The 12,449-nt window shown below is 39.3% G+C and overlaps 1 long non-coding RNA gene across 1 annotated transcript in view; it reads right to left on the bottom strand.

Annotated features, from left to right (window-relative positions):
• Positions 1-1,596: 1,596 nt before the first annotated feature.
• The window catches only part of LOC129203012 (uncharacterized), a 53,007-nt gene continuing 42,154 nt past the window's right edge, over positions 1,597-12,449 (bottom strand). The window contains exon 3 of the long non-coding RNA XR_008575890.1: positions 1,597-1,705. This is a non-coding gene — a long non-coding RNA (uncharacterized LOC129203012). The remainder of the gene's footprint in view (positions 1,706-12,449) is intronic.

Below are 12,449 nucleotides of genomic sequence, written 5' to 3'. Positions count from 1 at the left end.
CTGAGGTTCCCTTGTTAATTGGAACACGAATGATCCAAATTTTTTTCCCCTCATTCATACTCACATCACTTACAGAGAAAACATATGCAGCAGTCTTTTAAAAGTTGAAAGATTTTTTTGTCCTTTGTGTTTGTGAAAGACAGGGAAGCTGTCTCCTAAAGCAAGAATGCCTTTCAGTGCAGACCTTAGAAGACACTTTACTTGCCATGAAACAACTTCAGTGAAAGAGAAAAAAAAAGAAAATCAGTAGGTATGGATACCCAAGCAAAATGTTAGACGACTCTGTTCTCGGAGCCGCACAAGTTACTGGTTTGATTACTGCATTAAGGAGTCTCTGCAAGGGTCACGATACTTCTCCACAGTTTAGATGACAGAGGGACAGAGTAGAGAAGGAAGAGCAAAGAAACCATTGTTAGACTTTTTCTAATAGTGGTGCTAAGCATCATGGCTGAGGTAACCGTTACCTAGACATTACATAGGGATTTCTAGACCGGAACAAAAGTATAGTACAATACATAACACAGTAAAGCATAACTTCCACATAATGCTTTTAAATGTAGTATTGCATGGACAGTAATTTCATCCTGATTCCAGCTCCCTATGAATTTATTCTCTGAAGCAGTAAAATTAGGTAGTGCAGCCACAGGTGTTAATTTGCCTTTGTTTTCTTAATTTAGATGTTTTGTGTTCATCTTTACTCTTACAGTATGCAAAGAGAAGTTGACAGATTTACTGCTCACTTATTATTTGTATTTTCAAATATATTAATCTATCTTGAGATTTTTAGAAGATTCTAATCTTTCATTGCATCTAACTGAAGTCCTGTACATTTCAGTTACTTGTTTTGCCTTTTTGAGCTAATTCCTTCTTAGCAATAGGAATGATAGTAATAGCAAAATAAAACATATATACAAATGACATGCATGCATACAAATGTCCATTTTAGATGGCTGACGTTCTTTTAGAAGAAATGTTTTTGAAAATTCCTCCCTGTGTCATCAGAAGACAAAAAATGGACTACCTGCATACTTTGTTCACTGTTACTAGTAAATATTAGCACTGTTCCCAAAAGCCAGTGGATTTTTTGCATGTGTTTTCTTTCACTTTCTAGTTACTGTGTCTGGGTTTTCTCAAGAAAAGCATAGATAAAAGTATAGGTTTTGGTTGTACAACTACAAATTTTAAAGGAAGCTAGCTTGCAGGCTGATGTTTCAGTGTGATTATAAATAAACACAGAACTACACATGCTGAAGGACCAGGTTGTTTGCTTTTTCTGGAGGGAGTGCTGAAATACACGAATCTTAATCTGTAAGAGCAAGCATCTCAGTAAAAATGTTTCAGTGCCCTGAAAACTTTAAAAGTACTCTGGAACTTAAAAGGATTCTTTTTGTTTTCTTTGATGAAAAACAAGAAGTAATTACAAGACAGCAACTATTCAGAGAACTTCAAATTATATCATTGAACTTGATGTACATATAAATGTACTGGTTCACAATAACACATCAGCAATATTGAAATACATCTGTTGGGTTTAATGTTGGAAATTCAGATTGTGTGCCTGCATATAAAATAAGGCAAATAAGAGTTATTGTTTACCTTGTATGTCGTCTTCATAGCTTTGAGCATAACATAAAGCAGCTTTTGCTCAGATATGACTTTATTTTCAAAGATGAAAGTATAAATATTGCCTACATTTTGTTGTCCTCTGAAAAAAAGAAAAGATAATTTTATTCCTTTTATTTATGAATGAATAATTTGATAGGAAGATCATTCTTGCATTAGATCTTTTTTTCCTAGATCAGCAAAAAGATTTTCTGGTAATAAAAGGGACAGTGATCTATAAACCATATTCAATGTTTAGAATGCTCTGGTATTGTGAAAGGCTGAAATATAAATCTTCAAAGTACTCAAGGGACAAGTTTCAGTAATGGATCATTTTGCTATATCAAAGAACAATTAACTTATTCATTAAAAATTTAGGAACATGTCTAATTTTATTCGTGAACATATCTAACACTTATTAATTAAATTTCTCACTTGAGAAAAAAACCTATTCAAGTATGAGCTTAAGTGTTTCTTACATGCTTACATCTCTCTGAAGTCATTGAAATGTAAGCAGGTGCTTTCATAACCAGAAATATTATTTTGGCTAGTGAAAATTATTTTTCAAAATAATGACATGCAAGTAACTAGCATATTCAGAGTTAAGTATTTCTAAAAATATGAAAACTTTAACAAAACAACAACAAATTTATGTATATGCCATGCCTGCATTCCCTAGACCAGAACATTCATTTGTTTAGTGTGTTCAAGTTGGAATCCTAACTTCATGACTCAAGTTCATCTGAGCAAATCAGAAAACAATACTGTTCCTTGCTAATGTGGCCTCACAGGTGAGCATTAGCACAGTGGAAAAGGAGCTGGTACGTACCAGAGATCTGTTAGAGTTTCCATTTGGTCTCTAATTTTTTCACAGTCACTTCAACTTCAGTCAAATCTTCTCTGTGAATACTCCCTATCTCCACACTGCCCAACTTTTCTATAAGTATTTTCTTCCCAGGGTTACAGCCAAATGCAATTTATAAACCGGATATTTAATTGAGACTGACTCCATTGTTTAGTGTGCAATGGTTTACATGTCAAACCTTATGCTAGTGTGAAATTTGTATTTGAATGTATTTGGCTTTTTCACACAATGGGTAAATTTACCTGAAGAAAAATTGTTGTTCTATTAACATATACTTCTGGAGACATGGTCCAACATTTTTGTACCATTTTTTGTCTCTATTTGTTGCTTTGCATTGGCTGTGCCACCACAGCTTCTAGGGATATACACAATAAACATGACTACTGAACTGATCTTCGTTAAGAGTAAGTGGGGGTTCTTGGTCCATCGATCCAGCCTGTTGCCTATCCAGTAAGAGGTAACATTCACACAGCAGAGGAGACAAGAACTCTTTAACCTGCCATTGCTACCTTTAATCTACCTTGTCTGTGAGACATTTCTGTCTCGCATGTCTGAAGGACACATGCATTGTTCAGGCTGTCACCTTTTTTTAAATGTACTTCATGGTATGTATTAAGAGATACATAGCTTAGGATTAAATAGCATCTCCCTGTAAGTTATGGGCCCCATTCTGTCTTGATCTGTGGTTGTGGATTGGTTCCAGTTGAATTAGGAAGCATACAAGCTGCAGCAGAATTTGCTGTCATGTCATAGAGCAAAGCCCCACAAGTTCTGACTTGCTCCCCTTCACATTGCTCTGCATCCCTTCACTTTTGGTTTTGTCTACAGGCTACGTACATTTGTTCATTTGTACCAAGCCTCAGGGGGGGATGCTAATCACAGTGTAGCATGAATTTTATCCTGCCCAAAACAAAGAATCCTGCCAGGAAGCATAGATTGGGGGGGGAAGATAGACAAAGGAAAATAACAAATATGCTTGGGAAGGACTTCAAAACATAATAAACTAATGACATTGCTGTCATGCTCTGGCAATCTAATTTGACCAAAATAGCATTCACAATCAGGACGCTTGAACAGACTTGATTTTCTTTTACTAGGTGGATTCCATGTATAGCACTATTTGGCTAAGCCTAGAGGATGAAATAGAAGTGGAAATATGATTAATGACAAAAATCATAAAGCCTACCATCTCTTCGAACATTTGATATTGACAATATGACTTTCAACACAGATATGTAATACTTAAGAATGATCAAACAGGTTTTTACCTTTACTTGATGAGAACTGAAAAAAAAAAAAATGGGGGATAGTTGAATTTATTCCTTTACTTTAAAATACGTTCCCATTAGATACAGAACATACTTGCTGCACTTTAAAGTGTTTTGGCAAAACTTCATAATAGGCAAGACTCTCAGTCTGCATCTCAGCTGGCAGAAGTACATCATTTATAAAACCCAACAGAGCAATGTCAGTTGCGTGACAGGATATCTTAGCAGTAGCTTAGGAACTCTACTATATTTTATCTCTGGCATTGCAAGTTTTTCATTTGGACAACAAACTGCTATGATGAAAATTATATCTTGTGTATTTTGTTCTTCACTTACTCAAGAATCATTTTTCAACAATTACAGAAGACAATAGGAACACTTGATCTGGTGCATCCTCTGTCAGAAAACCACTTCCTTCCTTCCTTCCTTCCTTCCTTCCTTCCTTGGAAAGACTGTGCAGTGGTCAGAAGACTAAGAGGTCTCTGCTGAGAAGTCTTTGCTTGCATGTAATGAGGCTTTTATGTACCATGTGGAGGGAAATATTTCTGGTCTATGTCTCTAACTATGCACTTGCTGAACCATTTCAGAATGACACAACATTTTTTTTTTCTTTTCATATAGAATTTACATAGCTCTATTTTTTTTTTCTATTTTCTTTTTTTTTTTTTAATTGTTGGCATTTATACATACCTTGGACATGATGTTTAAAATTTTGGAAACAACAGTGTTCAAGAATATCAACAGTCCACAGGTATAAACTCTCTAAGAACTTTTTGACATCTTTCCTTTTGGCTGCAGATATACCAGCTTGCTAGATGGCTACGGATATACCAGCAGTAGCTACTGCTATATAGCCCTTGCTCTTCACTATCCTGCTGCTAGATGCTACCTACTCAGAACCTGAAAACACGTTTATTAACCCATTTCAGTGAAAATTAATTGAGCTAGTTTATAATGCTTAACTGTAGGTCTTTTCATCTGAAACAAGTTAACAAATGAACGCAGGAGCATCTCCACTGAAAGTTCTGAACAGACTGTCACAAGCAGTGGGATGAGATTGGGTCTGGTTGGATGCAGAGATCTCTCCAGAAGGCAGAGGTACAAAAGAACACTCCGTCAAGTCCCTCAGCCAAAATTCATTCTTCATTTTGACTAGTTCTCCTTCACTCAGAAAAACAAGGAAAGAGGAGAATCAGGGGAATGCAGAGAAATCTGAGATTGTGCACAAGTGGTTCTATTCATAAGCTAATAACATGTTGAAGAACAGATTTAAAGATAATTTGGAATTCTTCTTTGCAATATTGAAAATGCAAAATTAAAAAGATCCTTAAGAAGCACGTATTTAATGATGACGATCAGTTATTTATTTAAGGCCCACAGAGTGCAGCAGTTCTTTTTAGCTTAACCAGGTACAAGGCATCGCTTTTATTAAAGAAAAAAAAGGTTTAAAACCACAAAAAGTACTACAGTGAAATGCAAGAAGACATGACCAGATAAATATACCTCCCTGGAAAGAACGCTATTGATTTTTATAGTGTTTGTTCTGCAGGGATTTTTTATTCAGTCCTGGCAGCCATTCAAAATCTGCATTTAAACAAAAATTTTTAAAGCTATGATCCTGATCCATTTTCTCTATGTCAGGAAATAAAGGCGTATTCTTAATGAAAAAGGCACTCTAGATATAAAATATTTAAAAGCTTTGTGCTAGAATACTTACTGGTAAAAAAATGGGGTGGGGGTGCAGAGGACACTTGCACTTGTTTTTGTATACCAGTGCCAACAAGCAATTCAGCCAAGAGGAGACTTAAAATCAGCACTCCACTACCATCCATCAGGCCCACATCTTTTATTGAGGATGATGTTTGAAAATTATTGATGACTCAAGGTGCAAAGACTGTTTCAAGCTTCCAGTTTCCAGCTCATATGATGAGAATGTCACCACAAAGATGTCTGTTCATTGATTTCCCCCTGCTCCTTCTTGCTTCCCCCTCCTTCCCCAGGAACTATTTACCTGTTAGTGGATCTTGCTGTATGTCATGTACTAAACAAGCAGTGATGCCAAGTGGTTATAACTGTAGAACCTTATTGTTGCAAATAATCCTTTCTCTCCTCGCCAAATGTTTACACCCTGCAAAGACTTTTCCAAATTCTGCAATGTTGAGTTTTATGCTAAAAAAGAAAAAAGGACAACAAAACAAAATATTCCAGCCTCTCATGCCTCCCTTCTTTCTGCATATACTCTGCAAATGTTTTGTGGGAAAGCTACAGTAGGGATCTTTCCCTCTTGTTTGTTTACCAATGTGGCGAGAGTTTTGAAGATCAGAATCACATCACATTTGTCCAAATGTTTCAAACAGGTACAGTTACTGCACCAGACCACACTATAGCAATTCTTAACCCTTGATTGAAATGTAAATATCCCCAAAACACTTGCATAGTGGTAAGAGATGACACCTGGGTACAACCGCCATCATAGGAGAGACAACAAGGACAGCTGCTGGGAGTGTGGTGAAAGAGAGAAGGAACCTTTTCCCAAATGCAGCAGCCACTACCCTGTCAAATTTATAGCCTGTCATCCATACGCCCCCTTCCCCTTTCTTGTCTTGTCATCCACCCCATTCCTTCCTTCCTTCCTTCCTTCCTTCCTTCCTTCCTTCCTTCCTTCCTTCCTTCCTCCCTCCCTCCCTCCCTCCCTTCCTTCCTTCCTTCCTTCCTTCCTCCCTCCCTCCCTCCCTCCCTTCCTCCCTCCCTCCCTCGCTCCCTCCCTCCCTCCCTTGCTCCCTCGCTCCCTCGCTCCCTCGCACAGACAGCGTGGGAGCTTCAGGTACCTGAACAGGCTGCAGTCAGGGACAGAAGGGAAAAGAGGACAACCCTGAAGTACACCTTTGAATTACCTCTTCAAAATCAGATCAGTGAAGGGGTTGCAAGTTACATCAGGAAGGGGGTGGGGTGGGGGAAGAATAAACAAACAAACAAAAGACTTCTCACCCTTCTAAATTCCCTATAAGTCCCCTGATTCTCATCCCTTCCTCACAGCCTCTGCCGATGCTTCTTCCTCTTTTTTTCTCAACTACTCATCCACCTGCCCTACTAGCCTGAAAAATCTCCACCCTCTCCCTCACCACTATATACCACTGCTGTTAAATTGATTTTATACATACTGTTGAATGCCTCAAGCTGCCTCTTTAGGGATCTACAATGCAGAGAGGACTTTAAATCCTGTGTTTAAGGTAGAAAGAGTTTTGCTGCTGCCACCACCTATCCTCAGTGCAAGAGGGATCATACTACCATTTTCCCCATTTCCTGCCCTACCGCTGCCTTAACTAGGAGCTTACATTTTCTGGCACTGATCTTAATTCCAGAGTGCTGTATAAACATCTCCGTGTATGTGTAAAAGGGAGTAGGAATTATGCCTTGCTGAAAAAGCAAGAAAACTGTCATAACTAATATTTCATCAAAACCAAAACCACTTCCGTGCAAACCAGTCCCTACTATCAGGGAACTGAATGCCCCGTGAGTTTTTTGCCTGTTAGGAATCCGTACATGCACAGAGCCAGTTGTGCTCTTTGAGCTGAATCCTGCTGAAACTGGGAGACGGGGAAGTGACACCACATGGAGGAAAGAAGAAAAAGAATTCCCACAAGATATCAGTGTCATGTTTCCAATTGCTGTATCAAATCTACCTGGCATTGACACTTGCCCTTTGAAAAAACTCTCGCAGGAATTTAAACACATCCATCCCACTGAAAAAAGCTTCAGCCTGAAATACACTATGACATTCAATCCAAGTACATTAAAAGCCAATCCATACTGTAAAAATGTTATGAACAACAACAGCAGCAACTATAAAAATAAAACTAAAGATTGTACCTTCCTTAGAAGGTATATTTTAAAATAATTTGGGATATATTTCTCATTATTACTTAATATGATACCAGAAATCTCAGTAGCAACTGGGTGCTTGCTGTATGCATAAAATTCAACGCATGTGTAGGTTTTTTCCAAGATTAGCATCTTTATCATGTCACGGGTCCACGCTGTTTTAACTGTTTTAACTGTAGTTAGAAAATAATTTCAGTTGCAAGTAGTGGTGAGTAGGGAGATTATGTACAGGCAAGGCCTTGGTCTATACTGACTTCTTTTTTCCTTGATTAGGGACTCAGAGTTTTCCTATACTTACTTAAAAAAAAGGATACATTAACAGATATTCATGCACACCATTTGACAATAGAGCTAAAATTCTTATTGCACAATAGCAAAATACTGTCAAATTATACACAACTTTCCCCAGGAGACTTAGACTTGTAAAGAAATGGTGAAGAAGAGAATTATTCATGGCATATTTTACAGAACACATTCTTAAGCCTGACAGCAAGCTATGGTCGTTTTATTTTCCTTGAATGCCTTCCTGGAGTACCGCACAGTGGGAGATAGGACCTAAATTGTTCAGTGTCACTCTGGCAGACAGTGCTGACAACGTGATCTTCCTCAGTGGACAGTGATTTTTATGCTATGTAATCTAATAGCGACAGCAGGCACAGTAACAGCAGGTTTTCTTTCTGGCAAGGGGCAATACAAGACAGTTTGTACTGGGGATGGCTGAAGTAGTCCATTAGGTCATTAAAAAGAAATATTAAAAACATATGCAAAAAAAAAATAAAAATCCAGACATCAAATAATGAAATAGTCTTTAAACTGGTTGGTGAAGATGAAAGCAAGAAGTAACATTGTGGACTAGCATTATTAGAGAGATTCATAAGAGACATGGACATGAGATCATTGTAATTACCCATGTAAATATAATAATGTATCGGATTTGGGTGGCAGAGGAGGGGCCTACAGGGGTGGCTTCTGTGAGGAGCTGCCAGAAGCTTCCCCCATGTCCGATAGAGCCAATGCCAGCCGGCTCCAAGATGGACCCACTGCTGGCCAAGGCCGAGCCCATCAGCGATGGTGGCAGCACCTCTGGGATAACAGAGTTAAGAAGGGGAAAAAAAAACCACCAGGAGCAATTGCAGCCAGAGAGAGGAGTGAGAAGATGTAAGAAGCTCTGCAGACACCAAGGTCAGTGCAGAAGGAGGGGGAGGAGGTGCTCCAGGTGCCAGAGCAGAGATTCCCCTGCAGCTCCTGGAGAAGACCATGGTGAGGCAGCCTGTCCCCCTGCAGCCCATGGGGGTTGATGGTGGAGCAGATATCCACTTTCAGCCTGTGGAGGACCCCACTCTGGAGCAGGTGGAGGCACCCGAAGGAGGCTGTGACCCCATGGGAAGAGCCCATGCGGAGCAGGTTTGCTGGCAGGACTTGTGACCCCATGGGGGACCTACGCTGGAGCAGTTTGTGAAGACTGTCTGCTGTGGGACGGACCCCAGGCTGGAGCAGGGGCAGAGTGTGAGGAGTCCTCCCCCTGAAGAGGAAGGAACAGCAGAGACAACGTGTGATGAACTGACCACAACCCCATTCCCCGTCCCCCTGTGCTGCTGGCGGGGAGGAGGCAGTAGAGAAATTGGGAATGAAATTGAGCCCAGGAAGAAAGGGGGGGGTGGGGGGAAGGTGCTTTTTAATAGTTGGTTTTATTTATCATTACCCTACTCTGATTTGATTGGTAATAAATTAAATTAATTTTTTCCCCAAGCTGAGTCTGTTTTGCCCGTGGCAGTAACTGGTGAGTGATCTCTCCCTGTCCTTATCTCGACCCAGGAGTCTTTCGTTATTTTTTCTCTCCCGTGTGCAGTTGAGGAGGGCAGTGATAGAGTGGCTTTGGGGGGCACCTGTCCTCCAGACAGGGTCAACCCACCACAAATAAAAAGATGGTTCATTGTTGCAAGCAGTTCAGAGATTATAGTCTACATCAATAATAGTGCTTCCTGAGGAAGAGCTTTGAAAACATATGTGCTTATCAGTACGCTCAAATCAAACCTGGAATTAAGGTTCTACATTTTTAAAATGATTCAGAAATTCCTTGAGTTATTCCCCGAGTTACTCCCTGAAGAAATGTTATGAATATAAAATCACTCATATCAAGAATGTAAGCCTGATAGTATAAAAAAGGTGGGTAGTGAAGGATATAGAAACAGCAGAAATGTAGTATGAAAATTACAAGACGAAATGTTATGAAAGGATACTAAACCTTGCTTGGATTTTATTTAGCACCTATTTTTCCTTGTTAACAGGACCTTTGATGAGCTCACTCACTGTGTTATTTCACTGGTGCTCTGGACTACACGCCCAGGGTAGGAGGTTTTGCCAGACTTTCCCAGCAGTGCATCACTGGGGTTGCCTAATTAGTTAAATCACAGGGATGCATTACCTCAAGGATTAAAGTGCCTGGGCGTCTTTGTAAAATACAAAGCCAAGAAGCATTCCTTTTATTCTAAGTAAAATGAATAAAGTCCCAAAAGGCTGTTTAGTCTCCTAGCTGGAGGTTCCTACTTGAGCTGAAATGTTGGAAGCAGATGAGTCTAGATAAGCTCTGAATCTTACAGACAGTTTGGTTCCACTCGTGATAGGGGAAAATGGGGGGTTCTGGAGGCACTGGAGCAGCCCTGTTTATGTTTCTTCTTTGAAGGTTAAGATGCGTTAAGGGAATATAGCTGGTGACTTTGCTGTCTGTATTCTGTTGGCTAATGAGAACTTTGTAAACAGATGAGAAACTCCAGAAACACTTTTTTATTTAGTACTTACTGTTGCTTGCTTTATCTGCCTGTATGACCATGGCATTCTTAAAACTATTTAGTATTTCTATAGCACTATAGAACAAACAGAAATAATATTACAAGCTCACATTTTAATGCGAAACAGTCTACACTGGGAAATCACCTACTTCATAATAGACAGAACTTAGATCTTAATGACAGGAGGGAAAATCCAATAAAAACATATGTCCTTATCAGAAGACTGAAAGCAAACGCATAAAAAAATATTAATTCAGGTTATTTAGAAATCATGCTTCATTTTAGTCTTTGAGTGATAATAGTCTAGATTGACACTGAATAACTGACCTTCGAATAAGACAAGTCTTCTATTAACCTTACATTTATTTTTAGGTCAGCCAATCTGAAAGCACTGGAATGACACCACAGAAAAAAGTCTAAGAATGCTACATTTGCACATCTATTCTGTTGTTGATAGTCCAAAGGGTAAAAATCATTTTCTAGGACACTGTTTGATTGTTAATGTGCAGACAAATGTTGCAAACATGTTTTCTTCCTTCTGGCAGCGTTAAACAGGCAGGAAAAAGTCCAGGAAGTATACTCTGATACTTGCATTGAAGACTCACCAAAACAGTGCTTAATAGGAAATGAATCTTTATACTTTTTAATCTGTTAGTCTTAAACAAGCATAATTGAAATCTTCTGTCTGGAATACAAACAGGCCATGTTTTACCTCAGTAAGCAGACATGATTACTGCTGCTCTGTCGAAGCCCTGTTGCTTAACTGTCTTGGGCTTTCAAATCAAATTATACATCCTCTCCCTCCACTGCACTGAAAGACGATAAAATAAACAAGGCAGTCACAAAACACACTCTCATTTTTTCCCCATCGGACTGGCAGAATCCAAAGGAGGATGAGGTTGAGAAAGAGAGTGGATAAATCCCCTCTGGACCCCCTGTATTAGATAAAGCTAGCTAACAGAGAGAGAAGTGATCACTTTACAGCAGAGATGAACTTCTCGCAGGAAGTTTGATAAATTGACATCATTCCAGGCAATTTGAGGTAATACAATCTTCATGTCTGAACAGTGTAATTACTAGATATGTTTCCAGCATTCAGAAACACTCTGTATCAATCACCATGAGCAGTTTTAGCAACCATTTCTTTCAGGGGAAAAAAAAAAAAAAAGGAAGATGGAAAAGAAAAAGAGAGATGGAAAGCAAAAGACGGGGCGGGGGGGGAATGCTAAACAGTAATTTAGGGATTTTTTTAATGGTAAACAAAATAATACAACTGGAGGAAACATCTGCCACCTCAGTTTGAGGCAATGAAGAGAAGATCTGATGCAAGTGAGACGGTCTCAGCGGGGAGATAGGCTAACTGGTACCAGGTGGGTGGCTGTGCTCTGGTATAGTCTAACCTCATCTCTTCAGTGAATCTGCAGCGCTTTTGACGCCATCAGTATGATCCTCGACTGTTTGTCCTATCAATCTCCGTAGCTCCCAGGCTTGGCACGCGGGCATTTTGTCCAGTGATGTGTGGTGTAACAATAGTGTCCCATTTTCAAGGGAGGTGAATTGGTATGAAAAGAGCAGAAGAAGAGAGAAGCACTAGCTGAAACAAATCCATTGTGTATGTACACCACAATCTGAGTGTGAGAAAGTAATTTCTGCCACCTACTCCAAAGAGAGAGGTAAGGCTGCCTGTTGGGTAGAACTGCAATACATGAAAACAGCTTAGCTGTTGGGGTTTTTTTCCCCTCGCCCATACAGGAAATCTTTGCCCCACTGACATGCTAGATTAATTCCCAGCAGCATGTTTTCAAATAACTTTTCTTTTTTCAGTTCCATATGGGGGGCATGAGGTTAATATTTCAAGCTACATGTAAGGTTGCAATTACTCATTTTTCATTTATAATGACATTTATCAAAGTGGCAAGAACCACCACTAAAACATGTACTAATTGACTTTCCTTTATTTATAATGTCAGATAAGAGGCAAGCAACAAAAAATGAACGACTGTTTCATATGGTCCATGCAGAAGCTATTTGCAGGAAGACAAA

This window comes from Grus americana, chromosome 2, assembly GCF_028858705.1.
Source record: "Grus americana isolate bGruAme1 chromosome 2, bGruAme1.mat, whole genome shotgun sequence".
Classification (NCBI taxonomy): domain Eukaryota; kingdom Metazoa; phylum Chordata; class Aves; order Gruiformes; family Gruidae; genus Grus; species Grus americana.
The sequence above is the reverse complement of the archived record's forward strand: the minus strand, read 5'-3'. Positions and strand labels throughout refer to the sequence as shown.